Source organism: Schistocerca cancellata, chromosome 4 (genome assembly GCF_023864275.1).
Source record: "Schistocerca cancellata isolate TAMUIC-IGC-003103 chromosome 4, iqSchCanc2.1, whole genome shotgun sequence".
In the NCBI taxonomy this organism is placed as follows: domain Eukaryota; kingdom Metazoa; phylum Arthropoda; class Insecta; order Orthoptera; family Acrididae; genus Schistocerca; species Schistocerca cancellata.
In genome coordinates this window covers 173,861,156-173,878,511 of record NC_064629.1, presented here as the reverse complement: position 1 = coordinate 173,878,511, position 17,356 = coordinate 173,861,156, and the positions used below count along the sequence as shown (strand labels likewise).

General features: G+C 43.0%; 1 protein-coding gene across 3 annotated transcripts in view; it reads right to left on the bottom strand.

Annotated features, from left to right (window-relative positions):
* LOC126183670 (thioredoxin-like protein 1) overlaps positions 1–11,614 on the bottom strand; it is a 63,069-nt gene extending 51,455 nt beyond the window's left edge. Inside the window, exon 1 of one of the 3 annotated variants that reach the window (XM_049925826.1) lies at positions 11,512–11,614. The gene's annotated coding sequence lies outside the window, so the exon portion shown is untranslated. The other 2 variants (XM_049925824.1, XM_049925825.1) reach the window with 2 other exon arrangements.
* Positions 11,615–17,356: the final 5,742 nt, after the last annotated feature.

Below are 17,356 nucleotides of genomic sequence, written 5' to 3'. Positions count from 1 at the left end.
TTCTCTTCGACCTATGGCAAGCTGATTGAAGGACCAACTCTAACTGGAACAACTGACAGGATAAAAATTGGCAGGGAGCCTTGAATGTCCTAGTTTTGGGAGTTAAGTAAAATGTGATGGTGCCACATGGTGTCATATGCATTATGTAGGTCAAGAAAGACTCGCGTTTAGAAAAAGCCTGTCTAGCTGCTGTTTGCAACCTCACCAGATGGTCAGTTGTGGATCATCCCTCCCTGAAAACCACATTGAAAGGGGGACAAAAGGCCCTGATATTCGAGAACCCAGCATAAACGGTGGACAACCATCATTCCAAGCAGGTTGCAGAGCGCATTTTTCAGGCTAATGGGTTGGTAACTGCCAACAGATGTTTAGTCTTTATTGGGCTTAAGGATTGGAATGATGAGACTGTTTCACCATTTCGAAGGGAAGAGACAATCGAGCCAAATATGGTTGAAGACCCTGAGGAGATGGAGCTGTTAAGCAACAGTCACATGTTGAATCATCTGACTGTGAATGGACTCAGCCGGGGGCCATATTGTGAGACTAGGCCAGAGCCTGAAGCAGTTCTCATACAATGAATAGGTCATGATATAATTCGGAGTGCTAAAGGGACAAAAGAGAGGAGGACATCTTCAGTTTGTCACTTGATGCATGTGGAAGACAGGTGTGTAAGAAGAGGATGCGAAACCATTGCAAAGTGTTCAGCAAAAGCTGATGCATCAGTACAGAGACCCTCTTGAAGAAAGAGATCCGGCAGAGTTTTGGATCTTTGGTGGCCTAGAAGACTATGGAGCTCGGCCCACACGCAGGATAAAAAGGCATTCATTCCCTGGGAGGAGACATAGCACTCCCAACATTCCTTCTTACTGATTTAATTACATAATGAGCCTTAGCACAAAGTCACTTAAAAAGTGATGAGGTTGGTCTGTGAAGGGTGTGTCTTGAAATGCTGCTGAACCTGAACAGCTACTGCAATTTCTCTGATCCACAATGGCACCAGCTGGTGATGAACAGGACCTGTTGAAAGAAGAATAGCAGTTCCAGTGATGTGGTTGATTGCGTTGGAGATGCCTTGCACAACCTCGTTGACACAGTCTGACATGGGCGGAGTGGGGGGAAGGTAACAGCAGACTCATACAACTGCCAGTAAGCTCTTTGAAGCTGCCAACATGGTAGTCGGTTCACCTGTAGCAAGGAAGTGACAGCATCACGAGAAAGTGGACACTGCCAGAAAGGTCATCATGTAGTGACCAATGTAGCAAAGCCACGAGATCGGGGGATGAGTGTTAGATCGCCAGCAGGAAAGGAGCCATGGACACCACTGAAGTGGGACCCCATTACGTCAGATGGGCTACTGAGTTGACTTAAGTGTATACAAGAGCCTATGCACGTAGTGCGCACAGACGATCTTTAACACTACATACAGTGGACGCTATTCAAGGTGTTCTTCCTTGGTAAGTCCACTCCATAGAAAAAACTTGGAAAATGAAAGTCAGACCTAGAAAATGACCAAAAATTACTTAAGCCAAAATGTGATGCAAAGTACGCGAATGAATGTCCTGAGAAAGGAATGCAAAAGCCAGGGAGTAGCTGGGTTGGCATCGAAGGCTGCCACCATGAGAAAGAGAGTAAGAGAAGGAGGGATATTCAGAGATGAGTGACTGCAGCACAGGAAAGGAAGTAGATGTTGCAATAGCTTGGGCTCTCTGAGGGGAAGATCTTGATATGTATCAACTCTTTTACAAAGTTCAAAGTGTTCCATAACTCCATATTTTTACAGAACAAGTTTTGTAACTCCATATCTCTTCAGAGCAAGTAGGTACATTGGTAAAAGACATGACACACATCTGGGGGCCCAGTGTTCAAATCCCCGTCCACCAATCCAGACATGTATGAGTACATCTACATGACTACTCTGCAATTCACACTTAAGTACCTGAATATTGAACCACAACAGAACAGATGCAGTTTTTCCATTGTTTCCCTAAATTCTTAATGCAAATGCCAAGAAGATTCCTTTGAAATTGACTTTATCGATTTCCTTCCTTTCCTTCCCAAATCTTTGCTTGTTCTGTCTCTAATCACCTTGTTATTGATGGCAAATTAACTCCTAATCCTCCTTCGCCACATTATTCTTACAAAGTTTCTTCCCCTAAATGCATTACAACTAGGTGAGGACTGTTAAGAAGCCTCTTTACATTTTTCAAAGTACCCACTAAGCCTCCTAGTCCCTTAGGAAAGTGGACAGAACACACATTCTCAACAAACAGCATCTGACATACAAGCTGGATCATCTTACTATTATGATTTGCTGCAAACTGTACAGGAATAGCCAAGGATATGATACGATTGGTGTTTTATGGTGCTATGTAGTAACGTCATCAGTGCCCTAGCCACAAAATCTATCTTTGTAAGTTGGTAGCTGGTACAAATCAATGGCTCACACAATCCATAAGAAGTCACTTACTTAATTTCTGGGATTCATTGCAGTTCAACAACAGTAAAGGTCCTCTTAGACATAGGCATAAAATATTTGAAAGCCTAACACAATATATGGGTGGTAGGGACCTCAGTGATCATTTAGAACTATTGAAGAATACAACACAAAGTTCAATTCTGACCAGTATGGTGAGTGATGGTCATACAATCACGTGTACTTTAACTACCAAAATATCAAGACCCCAGCAGGAAACTGAGTTTTGGGAGGGGGACATTTTAGTTATTTAAGTCTTCAATAATATTAAAAATTTTGGGGGTGTAAATGGCATTACAGAATGGCACTTTATACATAAAAAAGGTTCCTGACATTTGTATGCATGACACAAAAAAACGGCGAAAGTTACGTACTGGCGCCCTTTTCCATCTTTTCTAGTTACTTATGATATCTGTAAAAAGCATACATCAAAATACTTGCTGGAGACTTGTCCACAATCTAATATAGACTGCTTTAAATTTACCTTGCAGTTCAAGTTTAAGGGATGACACAGAATAAGAAAGACATACACAAAGACCAGAAAAGACGAATTAAAACACACAGAGTGTTACAGTGGTTGGCCGACCATGGAAACAAAAGAAAGCAAAAGCCAACCACCAAGAGACACACTAAAAAGCCCAATCTCACACTGTAGGCCAAAGGCCAGACTCAACACAAAAGAAAGAGACAAACCCTCAGATCCAGCGATAAAAGCCCCCTGCATGAATAAAATTCAAAACTAAGCCTGCCATGGCAGCGTCATCTGTTAAAAGGGCAGGGAGCGTATCAGGCAGCACAAACGTCTGCCTGAGCGCAGTTAAAAGCGGACAGTCCAACAAAATGTGGACCACTGTCAATGCTGAACCACAGCAACAGAGAGGTTGGTCCTTGCAGCGCAATAAATAACCATGGGTCATCCAGGTGTCGTCAATGTGCAGCCGGCAGAGTACAACAGAGTCCTTGCGAGACGCCCACAAGGAGGAGCGCCACACACCGGTGGTCTCCTTGACGATCCAAAGTTTGTTGGGTGAAGGCAGGGTGCACCATTCATCATCCCAGGTACCAAGAACCTCCTGCCGCAAAACTGAACGGAGATCACACTCTGAAAGGCCAATCTCCAAAGCCAGTGCACCGACAGCCTGTTTGGCCAGCGTGTGACCCAAGGTCCACATAAAAACCACGGAGTGCCTGCAAGGGGCACGAATATGGATGGACTCCTGGATAGCCATCACCACACGAGAGTGAGGAAAACAATGGTCAATAACTCGTAAAGCACTAAGGGAGTCACTACAGATAATGAAGGACTCACCTGAGCAGGAGCGGATATACTCTAGGGCACGAGAGATGGTGACCAGCCTGGCAGTGAAAACACTGCATCGAGCCGGCAATGAGTGTTGTTCAGAATGATCCCCAAGAGTAAGAGCATAACCAACTTGACCAGCAACCATCGAACCGTCAGTATAGACCACGTCAGAGCTGTGAAATGCAGTAAGGATGGAAAGAACGCAGTGGCAGAGGGCCTCAGGAGGGACTGAGTCCTTCGGGCCCTCTGCCAAATCCAGCCGAAGGCATGGGTGGGGCACACACCACAGGGGTATATGTATATGAGCCCGGAAAAGAGGTGGGAGAGGGAAAACTCAAGCCCAGAGAGAAGAGCCCGGACGAGAACTGCGATTGTACACCCTGACCAGGGTCACCATTCTGGAAGATGGGCAACCGAGGTGGGGAACAGGAGACAGTAATTTGGATGCCTGGGAAAGCTACAAACATGTGCAGCTTAAGCAGCCAGTAGTCGTTGGCGCCAGATCCACAATGGAGGGACACCAGCCTCCACAAGTAGACTGTCTACAGGGCTTGTGCGGAAAGCTCCAGTTGCGAGTCGGGTCCCGCTGTGAAGTATGGGGTCAAGCAACCACAATGAGGAAGGTGACACCGAGCTGTAAGCCAGGCTCCCATAATCGAGACGGGACTGAATCAACACCTGATCCAGTCGTAGAAGGGTAGACCGATCGGCACCCCAGCTGGTGTGACTCAAGCAACAAAGAGCGTTAAGATGGTACCATGTTTGTTTAAGCTGCCGGATATTAGGGAGCTACGTCAACCAGGCATAAAAAAGCAAGCCCAAAAACTAATGCATATTCACTATGGCAAGAGGTTCGCCGTCAAGATGAAGCCGTGGCTCAGGGTGAACAGTGCAATGCCAGCAGAAATGAATGACGCAGGTCTTGGCAGCTGAGAACTGGAAACCGTACGCAATGGCCTAAGACTGCGCCCTGTAGCCTCTGCAACTGGAATGCCAGTGGAGCTATAGTACAGACAAAAGTCATCAGCATACAAAGAAGCCGATACGGACATTCCCACAGCTGCAGCTAGTCCATTGATAGCAACTAAACAGAGGCAGACACTCGAGGCCGAGCCTTGCAGGACCCCATTCTCCTGGACTCGGGAGGAACTATGGGACAAAGGAACTTGCATGCGGAAGGAATGAAGCGACAGAAAATTTTGAATAAAAATGATGGACATCTGCAATCTCTACATGTGAGTCTGGAAGAACAGCGGGAAGACTTATGGCCGAACTTCCAGCACCATATCGGGGGAGGGATATAGGGCTTGACATCACAGTGGCAGACCATCACCTAGACCTTATCAGGCAATGTATCACCCTCGAAGGCCAAGATGAAGGTACCGGTGGCAACCTGATTATCCCTCAGACCCCGATGAACGTGCCGGACGAAATGCACACCTTGCCGCTCTAAGTTGGCGAGCAGCTCATCATCAGACGGCAAAAGAAGGTCCCTGTGGAATATAATATGCTGGACCATATTTAAACACTTATGGGGCGTGATGGTGACTGAAACAGCCCCCAACTTGTCACAAGCGAGTAATGCCCGTGACTGGGCCGAGGAAGCTGTTTTTATCAAAACTGACCCAAAGCACATTTTGGAGAAGCCTTCCACCTCTCCAAACTTGTCCTCTAAATGCTCTACAAAGAACTAAGGCTTCATGGACACAAAGGATTCCCCATCAGCTCTTGTACATACTAGGCAGCACGGCGAATAAGCTTCACTGCCATTCTTAGCCTTTCGTTCCTCCCATGATGTGGCCAGAAAGGGAAACGATTTGGGGGTCATACATTTTTGCATTAAATTGAGTCCTGGAACGCTTAGAGGCTGCTGGTGGCTGGCCACTAGCAAGAGAAGATGTGCCACGCTTAATTGCGTGCCATCCGCCCTGATGCCACCCACTCCAACCAAGGGCCTTCCCCAGGGGCACTACCCCGCCGCAGCAAGGGCCATCTGGCAGGAAGGCCGTTGCTGAGAGTCCCAATGCCCCAGGGAGACAGGCATTTACTCCTTGGCATACATGGGGAGTTAACGGCATAGGCATCAGCAGAGCGATCCCTGTGTTGTCAGGGGGCCACAACCAACAGGGTACACGGCGACCCCACTACAATGGACTGGCTACTGTGATGGATATCAGGTGCAAAGAAGTCCATGGTCATCGTCGGCGCAGAAAGCGACATAGCATATTGGATGGCAGAAACTGCACCCAAGTATGTATCCCCACCCAAGAGATGGAGAGTGAGCGAGACTGCAATGCGATGATGAGAAAGAGGGCTAAAGATCTCCATGCACGATGGACACACTGCATCATGTAAGGCGCTCTTCCTCAATTGACTCGCTCTTTGGAAAAATTTATGGTATGGAGGTCAAACCCTACAGGGGACCATGACATAAAGGTCAAAATGTGAGAGACTCTTGTAAGTCACCTCTTACGACAGGCAGAAATACTGCGGGCCTATTCTAACCCACAGATCCGTATGGATCGGGGGTAGGAAGCTCCAGCTATCTCACATGTCTGTAGTTTCCTTGTTTCCTTATTCTCCAAATGCGGCAACCTATTTCTTCCAATTATTGACTTTTCTTTTTTTTGACCAATTTTGTGCAAGACAACAAAATGGTTCAAATGGCTCTGAGCACTATCGGACTCAACTTCTGAGGTCATCAGTCCCCTACAACTTAGAACTAGTTAAACGTAACTAAGCTAAGGACATCACACACATCCATGCCCGGGGCAGGATTCGAACCTGCGACCGTAGCGGTCTTGCCGTTCCAGACTGCAGTGCCTAGAACCGCAAGGCCACTTCGGCCGGCTGCAAGACAACACAAAACTTTTTATTATACACTGTCCACAGATATTGCACTCTGTCTATGACACCACAGCAAACAGGAATTTAAGACGAGTAATTACGACAATTGCATACGGTCAATGGTAATCTAATTAGTGTTACTGTAGGAGTATAATTAGTAATCTACCACGCTCACTTTAAACTGGTGCCACAAAATTATTAGCACTCAAAAACCTAGTCCTTAGTTCTTGTCTTACATCATGCTGTCTTTGCATTTGTAAGCTGTATACATACTGGAAAAAAAAGAGAGAGAGAAGGAAGAAGAAGATCAAATGAACCATGCTGTGGAGGTAAAGCTTATAAGATTATTCAATGAAGAGCATTGTTTTCAGAAGAGTGGGTCCTTTAAACATTTGACACTGTGCCACACCGCAGGCTGTTAACGAAGGTATGATCATATGGAAGAAGTTCACACATATGTGAGTGGCTCAAAGGCTTCTTAAATAATAGAACCCAGTATGTTATCCTCGACAGTGAGTGTTAATCAGAGACAAGGATACCATCATCAGCAGTGCCCCAGGGAAGTGTGATAAGACCACTGTTGTTCTCTATATATATAAATAAATGGTTTGATGGACAAGGTGGGCACGCATCAGTGGTCATTTGCTGTGGTGTACGGCAAGGTGTCGAAGTTGAGTGACTGTAGGAGGATACAAGATGACTTAAACAAAATTTCCATCTGGTGTGATGAATGTTGAAAAATTTAAGTCGGTGTGGATGAGTATGAACATCAAACCTGTAATGTCTGTATACAGTACTACTGTGTCCTGATTGACACAGTCACGTTGTTTGAATATGTGGGTGTAAAGTTGCAAAGAGATAAGAGATGGAACAAGCATGTGACAACTGTTGTAGCGAAGGCGAATGGTCGACTTGGGTTGTTGGGAGAATTTCAGGAAAGAGTGGTTCACTTGTAAAGGAGACTGCATATAGGGTGCTGGTGTGATCTGTTCTTGAGTACTGCTTGGGTGTTAGGGATCCATGCCAGGTCAGAATGAAGGAAGACATTGAAGCAATCCAGAGGCGGGCTGTTAGATTTGTTACCCGTAGGTTTGAACAACACATGTTTCGGAGATGCTTCGGGAACTCAAATGGGAATCCCTGGAGACTTTTTTTTTTTAAGGAGAAACAATATTGAGAAAATTTAGAAAACCGGCATTTGAAGCCGATTGCCGAATGATTCTACTACTGCCAACATACGTTGCGCGTAAGGGCCATGGAGACAAGAAATGAGAAATTTGGGCCCATATGGAGGTATACAGACAGTCTTTTTCCCTCCCTCTATTTGCAAGTGGAACAGGAAAGGAAATGACTAGTAGTGATACAGGAAACCCTCTGGCACACACACCATACGGTGGCTTGCAGAGTATCTATGTAGATGCACTGCTTTCGTCCATTGCAAGTAGCCATTAGCAGAACATTTAAGAGATTTCAGTGACCCAATGATTTTCTCAAAACCCTCATGGTGTGGAATGTTGACATACTTTCAAGGAAGGATCCTACTTCTCATTTCTATGAAAAGTTTAATGGCACATTGTATGTGATTGCACTAGTTTCAGAGGCATTCATATTTCTGGTAAATAACTTGTCACACTTGGAATTTTGATTATTTCAACTGTAGATGCCACATTTGTCACATCAGTATCTAGGTGATGATGGAAACCATCCTGGCAATCCCAGGTTTTTTTTTTTTTTTTTTTTTTAAATAAGACAGTACTTGACAAATAGACCAATATAATTAAGATGGGACACATATGAGTCTTAATAAATGACAGATGATTTATAATTGATAATATAAAACATTAGCAAAATAAAATTTGACTACGGGACCTCCATGCGGCTAGAACCTGTTGCTGAAGCCTCATTATAAAATACATATACAGGTGCAGTATACAACACAAAATACTGTCCCCCTCAATGGATCACCATCTCTGTTAGACCTATATAGGTCTAGGAAACATAACAACCTTACCCTCCACTCACAAGCAATAGTCTAATCAAAATATTCTAAACAAAACACACAAGTGATACATAAAATTAAAGTTTACAAATGAATATGTCTCAGATGCCATCTAAGAAACATATGTAACCTTAATAACAAAGGAAATAAATATCCTGAATAAATCTGTGACCAATGTGGTTATTTTGTGAGTTAAGTGATATAGACAGTTTTATTCACAAAATATGGCATCACATTTTGAGAAGATACCTATGACTAGTGTTCTTTACCAGCCTTGGAATCTTTTATCTTCTTATCGATTATGAATTGAAAGTAACACCCATAGTCCATGAAAAAGGTAATTGATAGACTGACATGCTTGTACACAGCTAGTATGGGCTGAGAATTCTGATAGAAGATCCGAGTGTGGTTCAGTTAACTATAGCAAGTTAGAAGAAAGTCCATTGTTGTTAAAATTTAAAACCATACAACAATAAACCTTTACTTTGAGGTGGGGCATACACACTTATGGTACCCCATAAGTGTGGGCCTTCTAAAACACACTATGATCCTCCTAAATACCCAAGGTTATGATTTACTCCAATTCCACAAGACAAATCTCTTTCCAAATCACAAACAGGGTTATCTAAATTTACATCTGTACTCTACAAACCACCCTGAAGTGCCTGGCAGAGGGTATGTCCTATTGTACCATTTATTGTTTGAATGCCCCTGTGTGTGCTGTAATCATTTTCAGCAAATGATTACCTCACGAGTAAGTGTGCAATGATACAACATGCATGTATAAAGAACAGACAAAATATTGTTTACTGCTCATATTATTGTAAATTGCTACATGATAACTAGTGACCAACTACAAACAATATACTGGAGTTGGTCCTATACCACTGCAGCCACCCTCATGTTCTCATAATTTGATGCAACCCAAATTTTTTGGCATGGAAGAATAAACATTAGGGGTAAGAAATCTTATGTGGCAAGTGTCTTTGGGTAAAAAGTTCTTGGTTAACTAATCACATAAAATTCGGATAAAATCCGAAGCTTTAGGCTATTGCTTGCATTATCATTGCCAGGCATGCAGTTTGCCTGCCATGAAACTGGCAAGACTCCACCTTATATGTCCAAAGGATGGCATCTGATTGGCTTAATTATGTCACAGAGATGTCCTTTTCACATAAAAGTGCAAGCCTTCTGACTTTCACAACTGACGGACTCAGCCCGTGACGACGATGATGGCGGCAATAATCTAAAGCTAGTGATTTTATCCAAATCTGATGCTGCAGGTAATCAAAGAACTTTTTATGCAAGGTACATTACGGTTTACCTTGCCATAAGCATCAATATGATCAAATGCATAGCTTAAGCTCAGATAGGACAACACAGGAAATCCGTCTTACCCTCTATCTAAGACTCAAACTGTTATTTGCCTTAATTTATGAAATGTGTGGAAAATCTAAACCAACAAAGCTAAATTGGGATTTGGAACAACTGCACTACATTGTTCTATTTTCTGGTATGAAGGTCTTGCACTGCTCTCCATTATTAGGCCTACTGGTAGCTAACAAACTAAATTATACCAGTAACTTGGCATATTAAGCTGTTAATAGCAACAGCAAAAGCAGTCAGATTTTAACACTAATTTGAGAAAAATTTTCTTGTGTTGTAACTGCCTGAAAATATAGCATTAACTAAACATAATCAGTGTGTATATAGGAAAAAAATTATAATAGTTGACTGTTTGAGAATATCACAGCCTACACCTTTACATTGTATTGCTGGCATTCTCAGGGATGAAAAAGATATTTGTGTGTGCATAGTAAATCCACATGCATAGCTACCTCCGCCAGGTCTGTCTATGAAGAGAGGAATGATACTTTGTGTACCTACACTGACTGTAACAAAGTTCCTTCCTCGATTACAGTATCAATACAAGGTAGTGACTGACAATCCACAACAAGGTCCTTAATATGTAGCTCGTATGGGGATTAATACGTACTTACACAACCAGGTACAGTACCCTCTGATTTTATAGAGGACTGTAATTGGTGTCTCCCCATAAGTTTGTAACTGATCTGGCAGTCAAACTTCATTAGCCAGTTCTACCAAAATAATATTGGCATGCTATAACTGATCCCTCATCCAAGTTCGGATTTAAGGTTTGCGAATATCAGAACTGTAACCGTATTACATTGCTGACACCAATAGCTTCGTTACACTTCTATGGTCGAAATTTTGCTACTGAATTGAATACAGTAGTCAATTAGATTTCAATATGTCTCAATCAAAGTTGACTGGATACTGCTAACCCCAGTGATAACGTAACTAATATACTTAAGTTCGTTGAACTGCTTAGTAAAATTAGACAATACCGGTTTCATTTCAAGTATCTTATGATGGAATGACATTCCTCACTACCAGACACCGGACAGCTTCTAAATACTTGAAAATTAGAAGCATTTTTTTGTTGGCATTTAACTTGATCATTAATTTAAGCCTACTAGCGATTATCTACTTCAGCCACTATAATTCCTACGTTACTGAAGTTATTGTCCCAACGCACTATTGTGTGTGGCCTACATGACGATTTGTGACTAAACTCTTTATTTATGTATATGTATTTTCTTGTCCATAACGATGTTCATGCTCGTAACATACGTTTCCCACGCCAATACTAAAAATTTACTTTGTTACAAAAATGCATTTAATTTGTTTACCAACTCGCTGTGAAATCCACAACAAGTTTGTTGGAAGACGACGACGACGACAATTCCGACCACAATATGCTATCACTCTCTACAACTGTGACACACATGTTCTTCGTCCACAAATAAATTCACCAAATTCATAACAGATGCAATTTCAACACATTCTAGCCCTACGCTGACTCACCGGATACTATTGCGCCAAAGAGTCTTCGGAGTCTACAGACGTTACCAAAGAAGATTTTGCGCGGAAGTCTCGCGCAAGAATGAACCCGGTACGTTGACGTTTGTGACAGGAAATTGACATCACGTGGGCATCCCTTTTGTGTCTAACCGGAATGTTGCGAATTTCATTTACATGACTTACGGGTTGTTACTTCATTGTCGCTGTTTAGTTTGCTTTTTCGTGGCAACGTTTATTTTTGTTGCTGATTTAAATGAAGAATTTTCTTTCTTTCAGGAAAAAGAAGTAGATAGATCGGCAAGGTTGAATCTTTGTCTACTTTTTTTCTACAAAAGGGAAAAAAAAGTTAAAAAAATTGTTAAGGTTAATTCAACAGACTAACTGATTTCTTCTTACACCCTTGGCCATTTACATTGCTATTTAGAATAAAATAATTTTGCATATTGGGCCGCGTCGTTACAAACTACTAAAGACACTAAATTCCCGACGTTGCGACCGATTTTGTGCGGTTCTTTTCGTGTCAGTTCACGGCTGGACACCAGTGAATGTATTCGCTTATATACTGTCTAGTTTGGTTATCTGATAGTTACTGACGTCACATGACTGGGGTGCCATTGGACGATTTGAAGAGAGGTCATTATGGAAGGGGTGACTGTACAGTAGGCTACAGACTTTGTTACTTGGGTGACTTACTGGAAGGCAGCTCAAGTAGATGATCGGTAGGAAGTACTGTATAAGCTCGCTGTGGCCTGTGGCACTTTGGTAATTGATAGGCAATCTCTCGTTGGCGATTGGAAGGCAATAGCAAATCGACAGCTTGTATCCAGGCCATAGTGTTTTCTTGCAGTGAAGCATTAAGGTCGCACAGTAGTTCTCTTGCAGCCGCTGCATATAGTGTTAAACCTGGGTCAAGTGGTGTTGCAGGCTGGCGAACAGATGTGATCTGCTTGGCTGGAATGGCTGGCAACCAGACCATGGGTAACTTGTAGCCACCCTCCCTGTTCATATTGTTATGCAATTTAATTATTTCATAACCTCTTTTATTGTCGGTTGCTGCATCCATGGTTGCCAAGCAAGCATACTAATTTCTTGAAAACTGATAGAACGGCCACATTCCTGGCGGTGTTCCACTACAGCTGATTTGTTGTTCTGTTCCAGTCATACATAGCATTTGTGCTCCAATAGACGAGTGCTAATGGGTCTCCAGGTTTCGCCTTCAACACATTCGCTCCGAAGTTCGTAGATGCCTGCAGTGTGGAGAGCATTCACTGGATCCTTATGGTAGTGGGCCTCAACAAATCTCGGATACTGCGGCCACTATGAAATATAGATTTGATTCCTTGTCTATACCATCGCTAACGCCTCTTACATAAGGTAAGTGACGAACAGGAAGAGTATCTTTTGTACCGTTGTCTATATTGTCTTCACTGTACCTCATAGCTCATTGTATGTCTCTGTTACTGTACCAATTTGCAAGGAATGTTGCCTTGAGCTCGTTCAGTTCATGTCGTATGTGGCTGGCGATCATATGTACATTCCTCAAGCCTATCTCCATGACATTCCCTCATCTCCTGCCCTGGACTTTAATGTCTTGATCCACACCCCTTCCTCCCACCATTTAGTAATAGTGTAGCCAGGAGCTTTGTCCATACCGGTTTTTGGTTCGTTCACCTCCAAAAATAACCAAATGCACTCAAAATCTGTGGATAAAGTGTGTTCTGTGTGAGCACTGTGTACTATTGGCACTAATCTCTGTGCAGTACCTGGCAGTCTGTCTACCCAATAATATCAAACACACAAAGTTTTAATGACAATAAATAAAATGCGCCGGCCGCGGTGGCCGTGCGGTTCTGGCGCTGCAGTCCGGAACCGCGGGACTGCTACGGTCGCAGGTTCGAATCCTGCCTCGGGCATGGGTGTGTGTGATGTCCTTAGGTTAGTTAGGTTTAAGTAGTTCTAAGTTCTAGGGGACTTATGGCCTAAGATGTTGAGTCCCATAGTGCTCAGAGCCATTTGAACCATTTGAAATAAAATGCAGAGAATGAGTAAGTTGGCATCAGACTGAACTATTACGCAGAGGTGGCTCCAATTCTTCTTATCTAGAGGTCTGATGCTTGAAGCTGAAACTCTTACATTTTAGGTCCTCATGGCTGAATTGATCTAAATAAATCTGAAGACTGTTGCAGAATTTTTGTTGTTACGTTAGTACACTTCGTCACATTTTAGTATATCATACAGTCTTTTGATGTATCACATTAACAAAGCTGAAATTACATTGTTCGCACAAAATACCAAAATACGTCCGATCCCATCAGAAGCATGCTTACTACTGTCTCACTCCGCGGAAATAACAATATTCCAAAGGGTTTACAATTTTTCTTGACAAATCAATTTCTATTATTATTTCTTAAATGAATCTAGAAATAAATGTAGTAGATAGTACTAGATTGCGTAATTAATAACAGACATTTTAAGTGTGCCAAATAATTCGTAATTTCAAATGTTTCTAAAAAAAAATTAACTGTACATTCAGAACTAGTACTTATCGATTATAACATCCAAAATAAAGTAACTCCTTTTCATAAATTTTAGCTTGAAGTATGACATACTGTGTATAAAATTATATGAAAGTTTTAGAAAAGTGGCTGTGATAATACTGACCTGTCCAAAATTCGAAAAATAATACTGGTACTGACAATTACTGTTGAGGAAAAGTAATGCTAGAGCTGGATGCCCCATTACTTTGTCCACATCTGCTTTCGGTCGTAAAGAGTGAACAAGCTGTTCTGAACAAGAAAAATTCATGGATTTTTCAATCACGCTGCAGCACAAGACCACAGTTGCCGGTGTTTATAAATGCTGAACAAGCTACTCTGAATTACTTCTCAAAAGTGCACGAGATTCAGGCTACAGTGAAATGCTTTAGCACATTTACAGCAGAGTGCTGCTTACATCGATTTATGCTGTTGCGATGTGTTGGTGTTTATAAGACAAACAAGTGAGCACACGCAAGAGATAGAAAATATTAATGGCAACTAGGTAGCTACTGTATGTAGAAATTAATAACTTTTAGAAATTAATAACTCCAGGGCCTGCACTAATTTGTCAACTACACATACGCTACTGAAACAGAGGTCAGAAACGAAGAGAAAAGTAAATGAATTATGTGTCTGTATACAGGGTGTTACAAAAATGTACGGTCAAACTTTCAGGAAACATTCCTCACACACAAAGAAAGAAAATATGTTATGTGGACATGTGTCTGGAAACGCTTACTTTCCATGTTAGAGCTCATTTTATTACTTCTCTTCAAATCACATTAATCATGGAATGGAAACACACAGCAACAGAACGTACCAGCGTGACTTCAAACACTTTGTTACAGGAATTGTTCAAAATGTCCTCCGTTAACGAGGATACATGCATCCACCCTCCGTCGCATGGAATCCCTGATGCGCTGATGCAGCCCTGGAGAATGGCGTATTGTATCACAGCCGTCCACAATACGAGCACGAAGAGTCTCTACATTTGGTACCGGGGTTGCGTAGACAAGAGCTTTCAAATGCCCCCGTAAATGAAAGTCAAAAGGGTTGAGGTCAGGAGAGCGTGGAGGCCATGGAATTGGTCCACCTCTACCAATCCATCGGTCACCGAATCTGTTGTTGAGAAGCGTACGAACACTTCGACTGAAATGTGCAGGAGTTCTATCGTGCATGAATCACATGTTGTGTCGTACTTGTAAAGGCACATGTTCTAGCAGCACAGGTAGAGTATCCTGTATGAAATCATGATAACGTGCTCCATTGAGCGTAGGTGGACGTACATGGGGCCCAATCAAGACATCACCAACAATGCCTGCCCAAACGTTCACAGAAAATGAGTCACATGTCAACACAAGCACCGAAGTCAACATTACCTTCCTTCAATTGGGCCAACTGGCGGTGAATCGAGGAAGCACAGTACATACTGACGAAACTAAAATGAGCTCTAACATGGAAATTAAGCGTTTCTGGACACGTGTCCACATAACATCTTTTCTTTATTTGTGTGTGAGGAATGTTTCCTGAACGTTTGGCCGTACCTTTTTGTAACACCCTATATATGCATTTATTTTCTGTCCATGTGACAAGTTCGTGGTTGTCCAAAGTCTACAGTAACTGGAAAAACTACTGTGAGTGGTGGGACTGCAGAACCATGTCATCAGAACTATGCGCAAACTGAAGTGATGACTATGTTATGGCCGGCCGCGGTGGTCTAGCGGTTCAGGCGCTGCAGTCCGGAACCGCGGGACTGCTACGGTCGCAGGTTCGAATCCTGCCTCGGGCATGGGTGTGTGTGATGTCCTTAGGTTAGTTAGGTTTAAGTAGTTCTAAGTTCTAGGGGACTTATGACCTAAGATGTTGAGTCCCATAGTGCTCAGAGCCATTTGAACCATATTTGACTATGTGATGCAAATTTCTGGTTGCCAATCATCAGTTCAGCCACGTGCAACCTTTCACTAGATACTTCCCAAGTTTACTGTCAAGCAGGCCGTTTTGCCATCCTGTGATTCGCCCTAGCCATATATACTCCTGCATATAACTTCATATACAAAAGTGATGGCCAGACAACGATAGAGACTGAGAATGATACTACAGCAACGAATAAAACATGAATAATCCTTTATTTGAGCATCCCTGCACAAAACATAAACTTTTTCTTGGCCAGTTTTAGAGGAAGTGCATCATGAAATGTGTAATCTAGCCGACAATGCAAAATACCGTTTTCACTAGATTCTGGTCTGTTAGTCACACCTGAGTCCAGTTGCTGCTGATTTGGTGCCTACCAGTTGGAGGACCACCTGCTGGCTGACTTCCATCCTCGGCATAGTTCCTACTTCTGCGTCTGTGGTTCACTCCCGGGCCACATACAGCAGCTACCTAGCTGTCATTACCTGTACAGACAGCCTCTGCCGCTCACTGCCTTCTGTGGACACACTCCATCGCCGCAGGACTCTGCCATCCACGCTGATGCCCACTGTTCGACTCTGGACACTCTGGTGCTTTTCGCACTGACCTGTACATCAACTCCAGTTGACAAAGCTACCTTCTCCAGAGGCTGTCTGCCCCATGACGACCTGCTCGGGGCCCTGTGTCAGTACCACACTGCTGAGAAAGAGATGATGTCAGAACGCTGCCTCGCCACAGCCTGCTTACATCTTGAAAGACTGCATGCAGGAATAAACACCTTGCCACTCACTGGGGCTACCACCTGACCCTGGCCACTGGCTGTGACAACATAACTGCTGTAAACTAATGAGTAGATGTATGACGTTCTTACACTCTTGATTTATCAGTAGGCTTCAACTTTGTTCCTACCGACCACACCACTAAAACGCCAACCAGGGTCGAGAGATGAGTGCCATCCTACCCACTAGAAGTACAGCTCTACCATCTACCACAGAGGTCATTCACTCCAACCTTTACAACTGGTAAAACGAAGTGGCCAAGTAGAATTGAGGATGATGTCAGCAGCATTGACATGCAACGTCAGGAATATAGAAGGGTGAGTACACTGACTGATTTTATTCTCATGTATAGGGTACCCCCATCACTTACAACCACTAGTCAGAGCGATAGTATTGTCACATGAACGTGAAGGTGAAGTTTATTAGGCCAGAGGAACAGGGTTTGGGATTATAGTGTAGAGGACTTCAGTGGCAGGCCTTCACTGAGTTGCACCCAGTATAAACTATTACGCCACAGTGTGCCATGTACAGAATCGACACCAATTACATGTTATACATGCCAAAGGTATGGCCATTATGCTAAGCAGTGTAGTAAGACAAGTTGATGATCAGACATAAACA